This window comes from Canis lupus, chromosome 3 (genome assembly GCF_011100685.1).
Source record: "Canis lupus familiaris isolate Mischka breed German Shepherd chromosome 3, alternate assembly UU_Cfam_GSD_1.0, whole genome shotgun sequence".
In the NCBI taxonomy this organism is placed as follows: Eukaryota; Metazoa; Chordata; class Mammalia; order Carnivora; family Canidae; genus Canis; species Canis lupus.
Window position 1 is genome coordinate 48,758,049 of NC_049224.1, and position 17,876 is coordinate 48,775,924.

At 38.5% G+C, this 17,876-nt stretch overlaps 1 long non-coding RNA gene across 1 annotated transcript in view; it reads right to left on the minus strand.

Moving 5' to 3' along the window:
- LOC111095210 overlaps positions 1-17,065 on the minus strand; it is a 42,207-nt gene extending 25,142 nt beyond the window's left edge. Inside the window, exon 1 of the long non-coding RNA XR_005357027.1 lies at positions 16,968-17,065. This is a non-coding gene — a long non-coding RNA (uncharacterized LOC111095210). The remainder of the gene's footprint in view (positions 1-16,967) is intronic.
- Between the last annotated feature and the right edge of the window lie 811 nt (positions 17,066-17,876).

Genomic DNA, 17,876 nt, shown 5'->3' on the forward strand with positions numbered 1-17,876 from the left:
ATTTCCCTATGGGCTTTGTCCCCACCATTGCTTAGAAACCAATAATACAGTTGAACTAAAGAAGCCTAGCTTATTTTTGGTCCTCATATTGTGTTATCAATGTTATACAATAACACACAATATTAGAAAAACAAACACAGCAAAAGGGAGTTCTTCATACCTTCTTTATTTCTTCTGGATTTAAATTAGTCCTGGCAGAAGTGTGAGCAGAAGAAGCAAAAGTGGGTTTTTTTTTCCATTTTATAAACACATGCAATACAAAATCTCCTTAATTTGGAATACATTTGGCTAAGCATCTCTGGGTGGGGACCTCTGAGAGATGTGTAAATGTAAACCCTGCCTTGATCTCTGTTTCTTATACAATCAGTTGCAACTATTAATGAATCTATAACACTAGGGTGTGAGACAAAAAAAACAAAAAAACAAACAACAATGTAATATGATTTTTAAGAGTCTAGACTCATGCATCCCCATTTTATAGACAAGGAAATGGAGAAATAATAAGGGTTTACTTTCTTGCCTAATGTTAGTGGTTACCTAAAGTCCATTCTTAATTTTAGGAATGAGGACATCACTTTCTCAAGTACAAAATTCACTCATAAGTACTGGAGGTAAGAAGCAGTAAGCTCTCTGATTTTTTTAGTCTTGTAGTCTTGGATGCCTTTTTCTCCCTATCAGAGCTTCCTCCCTCATTTCCTGCCCCCCTCCATGGTCCTCTCTTTCCTCATGATTATACCTGAAGCAATAAAGTAATATGAACACCCCTTCTGAAAGAACTGAATTTGGGTTTGCAGAGAGGACTGCATTCCATTGCTTCCTTCACCTTCATGTTCACAGAAGCCCAGCTCCAGCAGAGGGGAGGGCAAGATGTCATCTCCATGGATGGATGGCATCCAGAAGCTCCTGTCAGACAAGCTCTATCCTGGGGACAGGAAAGGAGCTCCAAACTCACTCTCTGGTAGAGAGTATTGACCCACTTATACATTTCAACAAGACTGACCCATTCACATACCATGTGACTCAAGACCAGTAGAGACAAGCTACAGGCATTTCAGCTTTCCTAACACAGCTCAGGAATCACTTCACTCCAATTCAGATTCTTGATTTTGTCTACTATTTTTGGTACCTGTGCCTACCCTTTAGACTTGCCAATTAAGGTTGAGATCTTCAGCATGGTCCTCAGCCCAAATGATGATAATGATGATAGAATAATAATTCATATTCATCACATACCTACCATGTGCCAGACACAATATATATTTCTTACAACCTTATAATAGCCTTTTATTATACTCAGTTTATAGACAAGGAAATTGATGGTCATAGATATGAAATGACTTTCTCAAGGCCGTACAATTTATAAGGGACAGAATTGAAATTTATATGCAGGCCTTTCTGACACCCAAGCTTTGCTCTTTCTAACACATCTCAGTGTTTCTCTCCAACTTTTTAACTTAGGCACATTCTCTTTTTGGTTTTGGTTTCTTTGAGAGACTCCTCCTCTCAGAGGCCAAACCCTGGATGCTGGCTCATTTGGACTATCTAGTCCCTAGTAAAACAGATTGTAGTTTCTTCACTACTGCCAAACACAGACAACATTGTCTCACTACTTAGCTTAAGTCCTTTCATACCTGCTAATTATGGGCAAATCAGAGAATGAGAAAGGAGATAGGAAGGAGGAGATATGTGGGAAAGTCATGTAGCATGTAGATTCTTCTATGGCACAACAACCCATTAAACTTCAGAACCCATTTACAATGGGAACTCATGCAAAGTTTCATTTATTTAATCATTGTCCCTTCCCTCTCCCACCCCCACAGGCTCCTTGGGTATTCTTAGCACTGAGAATGTATGCTCTTATTTCATAATTGACTGGTCCCAGAAGGCCTGAAGACCAGCAAAGGAGCCAGCTCACTGGAAGAGGGACAAGAACAAGAAGTTTGTGGTTACCTTAATGTCTCTACTGAATGGGCTGATCAAGGTATTGGAGACCTATGGTGATGACACTTAAAGCATAAACCATGTGCAGATATCAAAGATAATGTTATATTTCAGGATCATTATAGCTTCAGGCTATTTTCACCAAGCGTAGTCCAACCCTGGTCTCAAAATAGCTGTTGTCTTTTAACACCTCCGGGGGATAACGGCCACATCTTTTCCAATCCATGAGCCGCCCTGAATCTCACAGAAATATACCGGCTTCTTTTATCTTAGGCAATGTCTCCCTTGGACAAGGATGAGACCAGTATGATTCTTTGTCTTAACATGGTTACAACAATAGGCCATGGAGCAGAGACCCCTCACATTTGACCTAGTGCTTCCTACGAGCATCTTGACAAGCCAAGGCAGATGACAGCAACTCAACCTTTCAATTCAGCCAACTCTGATTATCTAATCTCCTAAAGGCCCTTGACTTTGAAGTCACAATATTCAATTTAGGCCTCTGCAGTAAATTTATGGAAAACGTGTTAGGAAACGGAAATCTCTCTTGATATGGACAAGGCCCAAGATAATGTCAATTCCCCTCTGGCCAATAAAGAAGTCCATGTTGTGTCTGTTCTGAATTAGCAACATGTGGAGGAAGTAATTCTGATGATGATAACAGAGCGTTACATTTCCAGTATAATTGCTGCTTTCCAATAGGCTTTTAGTGACATGAGGCTCATACCAATAGCAAAAGCCAGAGTAATTGCTGAGATGTGGTCTTTCCATTGCTTGTTAAAGCTATTTCCTCTCTATAATAGGAATAGAACAGTGCAAGTAGTACAAGCTTTGGTGGATCTCATCATGTAGCCATTGACTTTTATTTAATAATGACTATAAAAAGTCCAGAAACCTGCTACCTCTGAAATTAATATCTGGTCTTCTTTAGTATTTATAGGAGCTATATATCTTCGATTCATAGTTCTCCAGACTTGTTCCCCACTTACCTTCACCTTTCATTCACTGGCAACCATGGATTGATTATTATGCCTCTTTTATGTTATACCTGTTGCCAATTTTAGGAATCTGGAAACATTTTGTCAACCCTTCCTGCTTTCCTAAAGAGCTGTTTCATAGGCGAGATTCCTAATGGTCCTTCAAAGCCCAACTAACTAAGCACAATGAGAGCAGTGGCGGTGACAGAGTCACTCTGTTTGAACGTCACTCTAAAAACCATAGGAGGGAGGGACACCTGAGTGGTTTAGTTGATTAAGCAACGAAATCTTGATTTTGGCTCAGTCATGATCTCAGGGTCCTACGATGGAGCCTGGGGTAGGGACTCTGAGCTAAGCAGGGAGTCTGCTTGAAGAATCTCTTCCTCTGTCTGCCCCCCTCCCAGTCTGCTTACTCTCTGTCTCTCTAAATAAAATAGATGAGGTAACTGGAATTAAGGAGGGCACATGATAAGATGAGCACTGGGTGTTTACTATATGTTGGCTAATTGAATTTAAATAAAATATAAAAATAAATAAATCTTTAAAACCCATAGGAGGGAAAATTCTCAACTAACTTCTCTACTGCCTCTTCATATATACCTGGCATGGAAGTAAGAGTTCAAGAAATATTTAACTCTAAAAAGTTAAATGTGTCAACCTCACTTCAATCAAAAACCTTAAAAATTCAATCACCACCTTCTTTGAGAAGTTCTTTAAAACACCTAGTGTGCACAAATGTGGACCCAGGAAAGCTTGGCATTGAAAGAGTGTGTGGCTACCATAACAAGAGCACTATAGCTGCAATAGTGTGTAGATTTTCATAAACAAGAGGAGGGTCCTAGTTCTTAGTATAAAGACATCTGGAGCAGATACACTGAGAAAATAGAGGGGATTGGAGGTAATGTTTTTTAAACTCTTGTACTTTAATGTCCCCAGTTTAATGCCCACTTAGTTTCCAACATATACTGCAGTGTATCACACACACACACACACACACACACACACACACATATACACTACACACACACACACACACACATATAAATACAGTGTATCTTCATCTATAGCCCTAAACTTTCCTGTTGGCAACTAGAGGAGCGATTATGTCCCATGCTTTAAACTGAGTGATGGGGCAGCCCCCGTGGCTCAACGGTTTAGCGCCGCCTTCAGCCCAGGGCCTGATCCTGGAGACCCGGGATTGAGTCCCACGTTGGGCTCCCTGCATGGAGTCTGCTTCTCCCTCTGCCTGTGTCTCTGCCTCTCTCTCTGTCTGTCTCTGTCTCTCTCTCTCTCTCTGTCTCTCATGAATAAATAAATAAAATCTTAAAAAATCTTAAAAAAAATAGACTAAGTGATGAACACATTGCTAGAGGCCATTTTGGGTACACTATTCCCTATCTGTTGAAAGTATAAAACTAAATCAAATAAATATAAACAGAATCATCCTGGGCAGCCTCCAGGCCAGTTTCTGCACAGCATAACACCCAAAAGACATAAATCAGACTCAAAAGAGCCTTGAAAAGTCATGTAAGCATTTGGAGAAGTTTTTCTGGAGGAGGCAAAGATGAGGAAAAAGATAAAAAATACTTTCAATCACAACATTCTTAAACCTCAAAAGATTGATCCAGTAAACTCAAATCATTAGTATAAGTTTCTCCTATGGCATGCGTTTGTTTCCAATTTCTTAACCTCAAAGCTACATATCTAGACTGCAAACAAAGATATCTGGTCAATAAGAGAGATACAAGTGCAAGGAACAATACTGGCCTCAGAGCACTCGGGTGGCTGCATATTATACATGACTGGAATTCTGTAACAGTCTATTTAATCCAGGATATCCAACAAGCACATTTCATATTTATGTCATTTTAACTTTATAACCAGGGGACTTTAGCTTGGGAGAGGATAGCTTTCAGGAAAAAAGTTTAGTCTATGGAACTATCCCTACTTCTTACAAAGAAATTAGTCTATAAAACATGAAAAAAAAATCTCTTCCAATGACATTAAACTGTCATTAAACTTCTAAATATGAAAGAAAAGAACAAAAGGGAATGTCTCATTTTGCTCTCTTCAGTACTTAAAAATCAAACCTAAATTAGGAATTCCACTAATGACTGTATCCTATTAGTAACTGTGTGCTACTGAATGCCATCCAACTAATATATGTATAGTTTCTTCAAAACTTAGATGTGCACATCAGTAAATCAAATAGTAAATTTATTACTGTGGATTTAATAATAACTAATAATGAGACCATGTTGTAGCTCTTTAAATTTTAGTTAAACTTGATTTTTTGAAAAAGTAATGGTTAATTAGGCATTTTTTTCTGTATTTGTGGTTTTCCCTTTATAATTTTTTTTTAAATTTTTATTTATTTATGATAGTCACAGAGAGAGAGAGAGAGAGGCAGAGACATAGGCAGAGGGAGAAGCAGGCTCCATGCACCGGGAGCCTGATGTGGGATTCGATCCCGGGTCTCCAGGATCGCGCCCTGGGCCAAAGGCAGGCGCCAAACCGCTGCGCCACCCAGGGATCCCCTCCCTTTATAATTTTTTGAATGTACCCTTGGGATCAAAATGGATTCCTGTCTATGCTTCAGATATTCAATGTTAGCTTAAAAGTAACAGGTTCAGTCTGGAAGACAAATTCGGTGTGAAATGGGTAGAAGACCCATCCAAGGAGATCAGGTTGAGAGTCTTGGAAATCAGGTCAACCTGGAAGGTCCTACACTAGTCTCAGAGTCTGTTGCCAAAGTGTAGTGTCATGAATCCAGTTGAAAGGAGCCAGGGTAGTAAATGAGGAAAGGTAAAGAAAGAGGATAAACGAAAAAAAGAAACTGAATGTTGGTATTGGTGGCCAGGAGAGGCAGATATACACAAAGTATAAGGTGCAGTTCGGATGAGCACTCTGGGCTTTATTCAAGACAGAAGTAGCGGTCAGAACCTTTTGTATCAGTGTCGTAGAGGTAAAAGTCGAGCAGAAGGTAGCAATGAATTTTGTGGAAGAAATGGTTAATTATACACTAACATCTCTTCTCCCCTTCCTGGTACCTGAAATATTAGCTGGATACTTGAATGTCAACAATAAAAGTCTACGTTTCTCAGATTTCCTTGCACCTAGGTACAACAATGAACATGTTCCTTCAGGATGTAAGCAGAAATGGAAATGCCTTGAAAAGAGAAAGCCCTACTCTTCTACAGTTTTCTCTTTGGAATGCAGACATGATGGCCAGAAGGGAGCAGTCATCTTGGGCCACCCATTGAAAGCAGCCAGTTGACAGCAGATCAATAAGGTGGAAAGATCCACTTTGGGCTGTTTCAATTCCCATGAGAAGGAAATACATACTCTTCTGTTTTGTTTCTCAGACCCCTGTTATTTTATGTTTTCAATTATCTATAGTCAATATTGAATAACAGAGGTGGAGAGGAAGGAATGAGTGAGAGCAGGAGTCTGGTCCATGTTGTTATCAGATGCGTGATTGTCACATTCCCTTTTCTTATTTTGCTTCCTTCCTTCTCAAAGGGTGAGGAAGTGAAAACTTGATAGAAAAACTTGTATGGACCTGGAGGGGGAAAAGGCTGAACCAGAGATTCCTGGAGTTTGCAGACTTATAAGGTTATTTCTGGCATTTCAATTTGGGTCACAACAGCCTCTGTGCTAACAGACCATCAGATTTAACAGAGAGATAAAGTTCTTCTGGTACCAGTGCCCCTCATTCCTGGGCTAGACTTCAAGGGACACAAAATTTTTTTCCAGATCTTCTCTACCTTTTCTCAAACTTGCTTCCCAGGCACCCTTAACGTTCCTCTTGCCTCCAAAGTTGGGGGAGGTATAGTGAAGTGTGTCTGTAGTTGGCAAACTATAGCCCAAGAGTCAAATCCAACCCACTGCCAGTTTCTGGCCTTTTTTTTTTTAATGCTAAAACAATCATTCTTTATGAAATTTTATCAAGAATCAGAGTTTGGCTAATTGTTAACATCAAAGCTGTTAATAAAATGAGAGATGAAGGAAGAGCAAGAAATCATTTATCTCCACATGGAAATACCTAATTTCAAATAATAATTATGATGAAAGTGACAATCATATATGACTTCTCTGTTAGTAAAACATATGAAAAACGAGAACCCATTAAACAGAAATAAAAATTGAAGTAGTTTACCTTCACATACAAGCAAAACTGCATCAGTGATAGATCGGTCTAAAGTAGCACTCAAATGAACTTGCATAGTTCAATAGGAAGGTCATAAGATAGATATATTATATGTATCTTATATTACTTTATATATATAATAAGAGTAAGTACATATATGTAGAGCTTTCAGCTAAAAACGGTTGCTGCATTTTTAATGGTTAAAAATAAAAATAAGAGGGATCCCTGGGTGGCGCAGCTGTTTGGCGCCTGCCTTTGGCCCAGGGCGCGATCCTGGAGACCCGGGATCGAATCCCACGTCGGGCTCCCGGTGCATGGAGCCTGCTTCTCCCTCTGCCTGTGTCTCTGCCTCTCTCTCTCTCTGTGTGACTATCATAAATAAATAAAAAATAAAAAATAAAAAATAAAAAAAATAAAAATAAGAATATTTGTGACATATGAGAATTCATATTTCAGAGTCCATAAGTGAAGCTTTGTTGGCACATAGTCATGATCACTGGCTTATTTATTATCTGGCTGTTTTCCCATTCCATTGTTAAGGTTGAGGACTCAGACCAGAGACTGGCCTGCATAACCTAAAGTATTTGCTATTTGGCCCTTTCTAGAAGAATGTTGCCTTTCTAGAAGAATGTATGCCCCAGTCATAGGTAAAAGCAGCAGATTTGGTCTAAATCCTGATCCTATCACTGGCTGAGTTGAATTTGGACTTGTCCTTAACCTCTCTTATCTTTAGTAGTTTCCTTCTATGTAAAATTTGTACAATAATACCCTTTAGGATAGAAATTTGGAAGAAGAAAAGGAGAAAAACACTTGAGATTGCCTAGCTTGGGGTATACACTTAAATGTGATAGCTGTGATATGATTATCTCAAATGCTCTACTTCATGAATGCTTGAGTCTTCTATGAGAGATAACCTCTCTCCATGCACACATGAACAAATTTTATTTCAAATATCATTCTGAGTAGTTAATATTGATTATAAGATTAAAGCAAATGGCACTGCATCTCTAAGAGAGTTTTTAAATCTCAATAAGAGCTCTTGACCCACATAGATCTTCGTTTGATGAACGATACTGGTGATATATCTGTTGAGTTATGAGTTCTTGGGTATTTCCAGTTTATTCTGATAAAAGCTATGATTGCACTGGTCCTCAGGAAAGAGGTAGAGCCTGACTTTTTTTCTTTTTTTCTTTTTTTAAATGGGGGCAGCATCCTTTAGAAGGGAGCTCCGTGGAGCTCTACAAAATGGAGAGATTGTATAGGCAGAAATGGGTTTTGGAGGAGAAGAAGGGGAAGGGGACCCTTAGGGGGAAGGGCAGGGAGTCTTATCCTGCAAATTACCTCACTTAGTGCTGATCAGGAAATTCCAGACTGATTGGTTTAAAATTTCACTCCTTGGAGAGGCTGAAACTGCAGGGAGAGTATGTATTAAGTTTTGGGGAGGCTTAGCAAAAGTGACTCCATTTGGGGCCTATTATTTCTTCTAAACACTAGTATGTTCTTCTGTTCTCTGCCTGAGAAATCCTAGACTCCTTCAGGGCTCACATCAAACATTAGCTCCTTTAAAAAATATTTCTAGTCTCATTTCTTGCCCAGCAAGAATGGAGTGTCCATCCTCCGTGATTCTGTAGCACTTCAGTATAGTACTTCTCATACAGCACTGTAATTATGTGCTTATATATCTGCTTCTCCCATTAGTCCCTGTTGTTCCTCAAAGATGCACATTATATCTTACTCATCTTTGGATCTGCTGCTTCCATTGCCTGACACTTATCAGGAGTCAGTTTAAGTGTTGGATAAACAAATTAATAAGGAAAGGACCTGATAGGAAATCAAAGCTAAATCAGGTTTGTCCAGGGCTCTGCTTTGTCAAGATAAAGATCTGGGATCTCCACTGCTGCTCCTTAGATGGGGGCAGGGTCCCAGATTCCCTCTCTCCCAATCACCAAAGATTAAATCTATGATTGGTATGATTTAATTCTGACTCCTGCTTTCTCCTCGTTCTGTGTATCAAATGCTCCAATTGGCTTTGGCCTCTTGAAAGTATTAGAAATTTCTCATTGGCCATGTTCTTAATTCCTTGCCTCCCCAATCTATTGCTTTACTGTTAGTCATTTAACTTTTTTTTTATACTTCTCTCCAATTTTAGTTGGCTCTTTTTTTTTTTTTTGTTGGCTCTTGAGAATGAAAGGAGACAAATATGTGCTCTGTGTACCCATATAAACTAGAAACTCCTAATTTTTAAAAAGGTAGATGGAGGACAGGGAGAACAGAAGATCTCTTCTCAAGGCATTCCACTTGAAAATGAAGGTCTAAAGTAATCTTTTGTGTCATATTTGCAAATCATGTGATGCAGTAGTTTAAAAAAAATCAATATAGGGGCACCTGGCTGGCTCAGGCAGTAGGGCATGGAACAAGTCTTGATCTTGGGGTCATGAGTTCGAGCTCCATGTTGTGGATAGAGATTACTTTACAAACATCACTGTAAACATCATGTGCTAATAGAAGCCCAGTGTCCATATGTAGGAGGCAGGGCAGACTAGCTCATTTCATTGTCCCCCAGCCGAATCTCACACGTCCAATGTGTTCACTTCAACAGGCATCATCCAAATGGAAATACACAGGATTCCTTGCTCCCTGAAAGGTCACAGCCTGGTGTCTGACAAGAGCAAGTTCAGCAACAGGCTCTGGTCAGGAAGCCTGGGACTGTACGGTGCTCTGGGAGTGCTGTCTGCTGGCTCGAAGCCCTCCAGGTACTTAATACTCAACACATTCTCCCACAGAAGTATTACTGTTCCCAGGAGTAAAGATAAGAATCCAGGAAGGGCCAAGGATGCTTTTCATCCATAAGGCCCTGGGAGAAATCCCTTCTCCCTGCGAGATGAGACTCCGAACACATATGGATGGAGAGGACAATCAGACTCTGATAATGAGTCCAATCAGGATCATAGTACGCTGATGAACACAGAAACCAGCCATACTCTTTGCCCATCTTCCTGAGATTTCAGCTGATACATTGCAGGAGCTGCTCCCTCCCCCAGGTGGGGCATCCATGCTTGCCTGCAAAAACCAGGGAGGTGAGGCCTCATTGCACTTCTATCTTGCTTTACAAAAGCTCAGCTTTTAAAATGCAGACATGCAAAACTGGGTAATAATTTACATTGTAAAACAGCTCCATTTACTTAAATGGCCTATGAAGATCCTATCAGGCATGATTTGGGTTGTGAAAATGCCATCAAATCAAACTTTACACCAAAATATGAAATAGAAAGTAAAAGACAGCCCGGTCTCACCTAATGGGGCGGAAGCTCATGGTGAGAGAGCACAACAGAAACACAAAATATTGGAAATGTTTGCGACCGAGGTGCAAAGATTAAAATACATGCCTCGTTGGCTCTTCCGCACATGGGGTTGACAAGGTTTCTAAATCTGCCCTGGCATCCTCACCTGGCCGGTGACAGTGACGTTTTTACCTTTGGCCATCTCACCCTCCGAAATCTGGGGCAGCCTGCAACACTATCCCCAACTGGGGCAGTGGAGAAGCGAGCCCCCGCCAAGGGCCACAACCAGGTTATTGCCTGGAACATTCTCAGATGGCTGTTTAATGTTTTAAATCCACACTTAACCCTTGGGCCCCAGGCCTGCAGTGGTTCAAAGCAAGGGCACGGGAACAGCTTGAGCTGTTTGTGTTGCTACTTCGGGAGGATCGGATGAACGGATCACACCGCACACCACACCAGTCATACAATCTCAGCAGGAATTTATTCTGGGCTCCGTTTCACAGATACTAACACTCACCACTTGGTTTGGGGACTGGAAATAGCACGCCCTTTTTAGAACCTCCAAAGGCCTCCCAAGAAGCTCACCTCGAATAAAAAAACTGAGCCTCGTTTTGCAGCTTTGTCGATGACTGATCTGCAAACCTGCTTCCCTATCCTGATAAGATATTCTACTCATTTCCCGCCTTTAAGCATCTACCCCTCAGACCTAGAAAACACTGCCAGGTTCTCCTGTGAAATTAATGCCTTTCTCCCTCCATGATCCTACCAGGATTTGACCCTCATGAGAACAATGACACCATCTGTCTATTTTTACTTAGAGTTGTCTCTCGGTACATAGCCCACTGCTTGACTCACGCCTCCTGCGACTGTACTACCACATGCTAAGACAAACTCAAAAGTCAGGATTTAAGCCAGTGTGGAACTGAGGCACAAATAAACAGATTCCCGAGACAGAAGTGATAGCCCAGGAACAAACCGAAGGATCTGTAAAAAGATGGTTCTGTAATTTAATCATTCTACAAATACACACTGAGGAAGTGTACATACCACACATGATAGTGGGAAAAAATGGTGAGTAATAAGTCAGGTGTGGTCCCTGCCCTAATGGAGCCACCAGTGAGTGGTGGGAAAGCAGACTTTAAATAATAGTTTTATTTGTAATAAGTGCTCAAAAGGGAGGGATTGATACTCATTGCTCCCTTTATTTGGAATTCTCTTCTTTCCCCCCAAGATATTAGCTTGTTTCTTCATTCAAGTCTCTTCACTGAATGTCACTTACATAGAACTGCCTCCTCAGACCACACTTTCCTAAATTTTAGTCCTGGTCAATCTCTACATTGACCCTTTTAAATTTTGTTGTTGTTGTTACACCTATCTTACCTAATAGTATGTTACATAATCCAGGGCTTGTTAATCGCCTGTCCCTGCCACCTGAGTGGAAGTCCCCTGGGAATAGGAGCATTGTTCAGCTTTCTATTCCCAGCCCCTGGAATGGTGCCTACCTAGTGGTAGGCACCAATCAAATATATAGTGAGTAAGTAAGTATCAGCATGATGCTTTTCCAATCAGCAGGAAAAGCACACATTAATCAGTAAATAACTTGGGGATAATTCATTTTCTGCATATCCCTTCATCATTCTACATTTATCAATAGGTTAAACTCCTTAATAAATGTATTAATGAATTATAAATGAAAAAAGAGAAGAAGGATGCCTGGATGGCTCAGTCAGTTAGGCAAATGCCTTTGGCTCAGGTCATAATCTCCAGGTCCTGGGATAGAGCCCTGCATGGAGCTCCCTGCTCAGCAGGGAGTCTGCTTCTCTCTCTCCCTCTGCCCCTCCACCTGGCTTGTGTGCACAATCTCTCAAATAAATAAATAGATAGATAGATAGATAGATAGATAGATAGATAATAAAATCTTTTTGAAAAGGAGGATGACAAATCATAAATGTTTAGCCAGAGAGTTTATCACACAGTGATTGCCATGTAACTACCACCCAGATGTCCAAAGAGAGCCTCATCAGCCCAACAGAGGCACCTCTCGGAACCCTGCTGGTTAGGGTGACTGGCCATCCCAGTTTGCTTGGAATTAACTCTGTTTTAACACTGAAAATCCTGTGTCGAGGTTGCTCAGCCCCAGGGAAATCAGGACGGTTGGCCACTGCATGTCCAGTTACCATGGTACTCTTCTGTCAAAATTACCCCTCTCCTGATATATAGACACCACAGATTAGCTTTGTCTGTTTTTGAACTTTCTATAAATGAAATCATGCAGTTCTTTTGTTATCTTTGTTTTACTCACATTTTGTATGAAGAAGGAACTCATTCATCTCACTGCTCTAAAATATTCCATTTATTTATTCATTCTACTACTGAGGGACATTTGGGTTGTTCTTAATTTGGGGCCCATTATAAACAAGGCTGCTGGGAGTATTCTTGAACATGTCGTGTTAGTCAACCTATGTGTACATTTCTTCTCGGCACATGTATTCGTAAGAATGGAACTACTGGATCATGGGCTGCAAGTGTATTCAGCTTTTGTGGAATACCAAATAGTTTTCCAAAGTGGTTGCACTAATTTATACTCTCACTGGGGATGTATGAGGAATCGAGTTTCTCCACAACTGACCAATATTTGGTATGGTTAATCCTTTTACCCATTCTTCTGAATGTGTAGGTAGTATCTTACTGTGGCTTTTATTTGCATTTTCCTAGTGTTTTTTTTATACTTTTTTAATGATTTTTTAGAGAGAGAGATTGAGTGAATGAGAGAGGAAAGGAGGGCCAGAGGCAGAGGGATAATCTCAAACAGGCTTCACATTCAGCCTGGAGTCTGATGTGTGACTTGATCTCATGATCCTGAGATCATGAGCTGAGCCGAAACCAAGAGTCAGACACTCAGCGGACTACGCCACCCAAATGCCCCAGTTTTTATGTTTTTTAAGATGCCTGTTCAAATCCTTTGCTCATTTTTTATTGATTTTTTTGTTTTCTATTATTTCTTTTTAAAAAAAAAGATTTTATTTATTTATTCATGAGAGACACAGGCAGAGGGAGAAGCAGGAAGCCCTTCCTCTCCGCAGGAAGCCTGACGCAGGACTCCATCTCATGACCCCAGGATCATGACTTGAGCCAAAGGCAGACACTCAACGACTGAGCCAGGGTCCCCCTATTTTCTATTGCTTCTAGTGATCTTTTCCTTATTCGTATATTCTCTCTAAATTCTGAATAGAAGTCTTTTTGCTGGTAATATGAATTAAAATATATTCTCCATATCTGTGATTTATAATTCCATTCTTTCAATAGTGTCCAATGTATCTATTTTTCCCTTAACAGGTAGTGCTTATATTTTCCCATTTAAGAAATCTTTGCCAAACTAAATAGTCCTGAAAATATTCTCCTATTTCTTCTATAGTTCATTTAGAATTGAGTTTTGTATGTGGGTTAGGGTATGGCTCGAGTTTTTGTTTCCTTTGTTATTTTTGTTGTTGCTGTTCATATAAAATTTCAGCTGATCTGGCATTCTCTTTTGAGCATCCTCTTTTCATTCTGTCAAAAATCAAGTACTTCAGTGCAAGAGTCTATCTCTGCACTCTTATTCTTGATCCAATTGTCTATACTCATACTAATTAATAACTTAATTACAATGCCTTTACAGTAAGTTTTAATATCTAATCAGAAATATTTCAAGTTTATCTGGCTACTTAAGGATCACTACATTTCCACACAAATTTCAAAATTCAGATTGTTCATTTCTACACACACACACACACACACATGCACAAGCCTGCTGGAATTTAGGTCAACATGGAAAAATTTGATAAATTTACATCAGTGACTCTTCTAATCCATGAAACAGAATACATCCTTCCAATTCTTAATTTTTATTAATGTTATTTTAATAATGTTCTTTCTATACTATAGAAATCTTGCCTATTAGTTTGGTTTTGGATATTTGAATTGTTTTGGATGTTCTTCTACATGGTATTATTTGTTTAATTCATTTCTTAAATTGTTGCTGGTATATGGGATTCAAATTTATTTTTGATATTAACCTTGTACCCAAAAAATTTGCTATATTCACTTGCTAATTTTAAGTTTGTAGATTTTAAATTTTTCTGTGTATACAATCATGTTGTCTGTGAATAACAGCTCTATTTATATTCCATTTTAATCCATGTACATTTACTTTAATAATGTATGTGTGTCTATATGCATTTTATTTAATAATAAATTGAATGGTCACAACCTCTTATACAAGATCGAACAGGAATGGAGAGAGAACAGTCATTGTTTTACTTCTAGTCTCTGGTAAAAATTGCAATAGTAGGTCATTAAATATGATGTTTGCTATTGGTATTTTGTAGACATTCTTTTTATCAGTTTAGGGAGGTTCCTTTTTATACATAGTCTGCTATATTGTTTTTAAATTATAAATCAGGGTTAAATTTTGTCAAAATAGTTTTCTACAGTTATTGACATAATTATTTTATTTTTCTCCTTTATTATGTTAGTGGGAAAAATTATCAATAATGAATTGACTTCTGAGTTTTAAAACCAACCTTAAATTCTTGGAATAAGCTTAAAACTAGTCCTAATATATTATCTTTTCCTATATTCTTGATTTCAGTTTGGTATTTAATATTATTTACCTATATTGATAAGAGAAATTTACCTATAATTTTTATTTCTTAGAATGTCTGTCAGTTTTGGGACTCAAGGTTATACTGGTCTCATAATATTAATTAATTAATTATAATTATTAATTAGTGTTCACTCTATCCTCTGAAAAATTATGTTGAAGAGTGTTGTGATCTTTTCTTTAATATTTAGAAATATTTATCAGTGAATACATCCAGCCTTGTCGCTTTCTTCAGAAGGTTGTGTGTGTGTGTGTGTAAATAAAAAATATTTTATTAATTTCCTAATTTTGTGGATCAAAAATCAGGCAAGGCACAGGAGAAACAGCTTTTCTCTACTCTGTGATGCATAAGAAAAAATGCAGCTATTATTTATAGTCAGAATCTTAGGACTAGGATTATCATTGAAGATAATCTAGTCTATCTGGTCTGGGAGCCAGCTTGTCTTGGAATTTTCTTTGTGGGAAGTTTTTTTTTAAATTATTTTTATTTTTTTATTTTTATTTTTTCTTTGTGGGAAGTTTTGTTTTGTTTTGTTTTAAACTCTACTTAAGGGCCAAATAACTTTTTGAGTCTTTGATTTGATGCTTTTCCTCAGTTTTATGGTTTTTTTCTCAGTATACCATCTTTTCAAATGTAGCTTCTGTCCTATGCTTTCCTATTTTTTTTCTTGTGCACCAATTATCCAAATATTAAATCTTTTTTTAAGGTTTTATTTATTTATTCATGAGAGACACAGAGCAAGAGAGAGAGAGAGAGAGAGGCAGAGACACAGGCAGAGGGAGAAGCAAGCTCCATGCAGGGAGCCTGACTTGGGATTCAATCCCAGGTCTCCAGGATCAGGCCCGGGGCCAAAGGCAGGCGCTAAACTGCTCAGCCACCAGGGCTGCCCCAAATATTAAATCTTATTAATGTAACCTGTATATCTAATAAAATCTTTTATGTACCTTGATGCTTTTTTGTCTCCATTATTTAGTCTGAATATTTTCCTTAATATTTTTTTTTTTTTATTTTTATAGAGAAGAAGAGGGTGGAGGGGCAGAGGGAGATGGAGAGAAAGAATCTTAAGCAGGCTCTACATCCAGCCAGGAGCCTGATGTGGCACTTGATCTCATGACCCTGAGATCATAACCTGAGCTGAAATCAGGAGTTGGGCACTTAACCACTGAGCCACCAGCTCTGTCTGAGCTGAGCTCAGTCTGAGCCACCCCAAGTCTGAATATTTTCTGTTGACCTATCTTCTAGTTCACTAATCCCCCTTTCTGCTGTGTCTAATTTACTGCTTAACTCAACTAATTAGCCTTTAGTTTTTACGTTTTCAGTTTGAGAATTTCATTAGTCTCTTAAAAAAAACACTAATGAAATCTTCCAGCTTGTCATTTATTCTGTCTTCTCTTTTGATTTTTAATGACCGTTTCTAATTCCTAGCATGTTCAGTCACTTTTTTTATTCAAGGTCAAATATTATGTGCAGAAAATTATCAAGATCATATGAATCTCTGACATCTTCCTCCATAGAGGGTTTATTTTTTCTTTACAGCAGCCTATTAAAATTGGGTCAAATCTCTTTAATCCAGTTTGGGATTGAGCGGTTTGAACAACAGTGTCAGTTTTTATGGAAGATGGTCTATTTCTAGCTTACATTTACTCCTAGGTTTTATTCCTGCTATGTTTCAAACTGGAAGTCTGGGGTGTTTACCACATATCCTTCTATTTTAACATCAGTCTTCCAAGCTCTATGAAGTTACCAAAATCTCTGCCTACACTTTCAGTCTCTTAGATGCCACTTTATACCCTGCTTTTTAGTCTCTTGGCTCTAAGCTGCTTTAGAATTAGCAAATGCCTCGATGGGAAAGATATCTATAATGTCAGGCTCACATTAATGTGTTACTCTTCTCTGTTGCTTTGATAGCTCTCCAGGCCTTCACACGGGATTGTCTGAACTGTGACTAGATTTTCTAGAATTTCTTGCTTCTTACCTTTTATTCAATAAAGGGGGATTTCAGCAATTAGATGATGTTATCTCAGTGACAGGTATTTCAGTGAGGAGAATGAAAAATCTAGAACATCTTAGAATGTATGCATGTCATAAAACAATTCAAAGAAAGAATATCATTAAGATTCTGAATGTTGGTGAACTTTTAATCAGTCAAAACCAACCTTAACTCCAATACCATTCCAGGCCTCAGAGATGAATGCAATTTAATCCTGAGCACTCTATATTATTTGGGGGAAGGAGGAATCCTTACATTGGAAATAAAACTAATAATGATTGAAAATGTTGAACACCAATAAAAAATAAATTAAAAAAAAAAAGAAAAAAAAAGAAAATGTCTGAAGACTGTCACTTACACAAATGGGAAAACAAATGGAAAATTCAATGTGAATGTTTGTTGAAAAGTTAACTAGGCAGCAAGTACTCAGGGGTTCTTGAACTCAATGTAATAAGCAATCGAGGTGGTAATCAAAATAAAATTTTGGTGGATGCTGTGCTAAAAATTTAAACTCACCAGCTAAATCAATATATTAGGATGGCATAAGTCTTTCATTTCACGTAACAAACACAACTAATTCTCAGTGAAATACCGGGGGACTATGTTGGAAAGATTTTGAGGCTGATTCTGAGCTCAGGGGAAAAGAGAACTATGATCAGTAGTGACTGTCTCTTATTGATAGCACTTTTGTTGTGTGTCTGCCATCTGTGATGTAGATGTCACACACAAAGATATATTTATGAGCATAACAATGGTGAATAATCAAAATTGTCTTGAGATAATCCCCAAGAAAATAAGCTCTTATATTTTTTGGCTATGTTTTTGTTACATTAACCATCTGGATCCAGCATTCCTTATGTCATTTAGGTTTTGAAGCTTATTACTTTTCTGTGA